At 41.8% G+C, this 2,435-nt stretch overlaps 1 non-coding gene across 1 annotated transcript; it reads right to left on the reverse strand.

Annotated features, from left to right (window-relative positions):
• Positions 1 to 472: 472 nt before the first annotated feature.
• LOC112788176 (small nucleolar RNA R71) lies at positions 473 to 580 on the reverse strand. Its single transcript, XR_003195552.1, has one exon. It is a non-coding gene; the product is annotated as a small nucleolar RNA R71 (small nucleolar RNA).
• Between the last annotated feature and the right edge of the window lie 1,855 nt (positions 581 to 2,435).

The following is a 2,435-nucleotide window of genomic DNA, read 5'->3' on the forward strand; positions in this document are numbered from 1 at the left end:
GAAGAGAAAATTAAGAGAAGCTAAAATACAACAATCCAGAGATAACCTTTCAGAAATTTTCGAACAGGAAGAGGAGATGGCAGCCGAAAATAATAATAATATAAGGAAGATGCTTGGTGACTTTACTGCACCTAATTCCAATTTACATGGAAGAAGCATCTCCATTCCTGCCATTGGAGCAAACAACTTTGAGCTGAAACCTCAATTAGTTTCTCTGATGCAGCAGAACTGCAAGTTTCATGGACTTCCATCTGAAGATCCTTTTCAGTTCTTAACTGAATTCTTGCAGATATGTGATACTGTTAAGACTAATGGAGTAGATCCTGAAGTCTACAGGCTCATGCTTTTCCCTTTTGCTGTAAGAGACAGAGCTAGATTATGGTTGGATTCTCAACCCAAAGACAGCCTGAACTCTTGGGATAAGCTGGTCACGGCTTTCTTAGCCAAGTACTTTCCTCCTCAAAAGCTGAGCAAGCTTAGAGCTGATGTTCAAACCTTCAGACAGAAAGAAGGTGAATCCCTCTATGAAGCTTGGAAAAGATACAAACAGTTGACCAAAAAGTGTCCTTCTGACATGCTTTCAGAATGGACCATCCTGGATATATTCTATGATGGTTTATCTGAGTTATCAAAGATGTCATTGGACACTTCTGCAGGTGGATCCATTCACCTAAAGAAAACGTCTGCAGAAGCTCAAGAACTCATTGACATGGTTGCTAATAACCAGTTCATGTACACTTCTGAAAGGAATCCTGTGAATAATGAGACGCCTATGAAGAAGGGAGTTCTTGAGGTTGATACTCTGAATGCCATATTGGCTCAGAACAAAATATTGGCTCAGCAAGTCAATATGATTTCTCAGAGTCTGCATGGAATGCAAGCTGCATCCAACAGTACTCAAGAGGCATCTTCTGAAGAAGAAGCCTATGATCCTGAGAACCCTGCAATAGCAGAGGTAAATTACTTAGGTGAACCTTATGGAAACACCTATAACTCAACATGGAGAAATCATCCAAATTTCTCATGGAAGGATCAAAAGCCCCAACAAGGCTTTAATAATGGTGGAAGAAACAGGTTTAACAATAATAAACCTTTTCCATCATCCACTCAGCAACAGACAGAGAACTCTGAACAAAATGCTTCTAATTTAGCAAATCTAGTCTCTGATCTATCTAAGGCCACTGTAAGTTTCATGAATGAAACAAGGTCTTCCATTAGAAATTTGGAAGCACAAGTGGGCCAGCTGAGTAAAAGGATCACTGAAATCCCTCCTAGTACTCTCCCAAGCAATACAGAAGAGAATCCAAAAGGAGAGTGCAAGGTCATTGACATAAGTGCCATGGTCGAACCTGTGAGGAGAGGAGAGGATGTGAATCCCAAGGAGGAAGACCTCCTGGGACGTCCAGTGACCAATAAGGAGCTTCCCTTTGAGGAACCAAGGGATTCTGAGACCCATCTAGAGACCATAGAGATCCCATTGAACCTCCTTATCCCCTTCATGAGCTCTGATGAGTATTCCTCTTCTGAAGAGAATGAGGATGTTACTGAAGAGCAAACTGCCAAGTTTCTTGGTGCAATCATGAAGCTGAATGCCAAATTGTTTGGCATTGATGCTTGGGAAGTTGAACCTCCCTTGTTCATCAATGAACTAAGTGATCTGGATCAACTGACATTGCCTCAGAAGAGACAGAATCCTGGAAAGTTCATAATACCATGTACCATAGGCACCATGATCTTTAAGGCTCTGTGTGACCTTGGTTCAGGAATAAACCTCATGCCCCTCTCTGTAATAGAGAAACTGGGAATCTATGGGGTGCAGGCTGCTAAAATCTCACTAGAGATGGCAGACAGCTCAAGAAAACAGGCATATGGACAAGTAGAGGACGTGTTAGTAAAGGTTGAAGGCCTTTACATCCCTGCTGATTTCATAGTCCTGGATACTGGAAAGGAAGAGGATGAATCCATCATCCTAGGAAGACCTTTCCTGGGCACAGCAAGAGCTGTGATTGATGTTGACAGAGGTGAAATAGTCCTTCAATGGAATGAGGACTCCCTTGTGTTTAAAACTCAAGGATCTCCCTCTGCAACCATGGAGAGGAAGCATGAAAAGCTTCTCTCAAAGCAGAGTCAACCAGAGCCCCCACAGTCAAACTCTAAGTTTGGTGTTGGGAGGCCACAACCAAACTCTAAGTTTGGTGTTGAACTCCCATATCCAAACTCTAAGTTTGGTGTTGGAGAGTCTCAACAAAACTCTGCACATCTGTGAGGCTCCATGAGAGCCCACTGTCAAGCTATTGACATTAAAGAAGCGCTTGTTGGGAGGCAACCCAATGTTTATCTAATTCTTATTTTTCATGTTTTCTTAGGTTCATGATCATGTGGAGTCACAAAATAAATATAAAAATTGAAAACGGAATCAAAAACAGCAGAAGAAA

This window comes from Arachis hypogaea, chromosome 20 (genome assembly GCF_003086295.3).
Source record: "Arachis hypogaea cultivar Tifrunner chromosome 20, arahy.Tifrunner.gnm2.J5K5, whole genome shotgun sequence".
Lineage (NCBI taxonomy): Eukaryota > Viridiplantae > Streptophyta > Magnoliopsida > Fabales > Fabaceae > Arachis > Arachis hypogaea.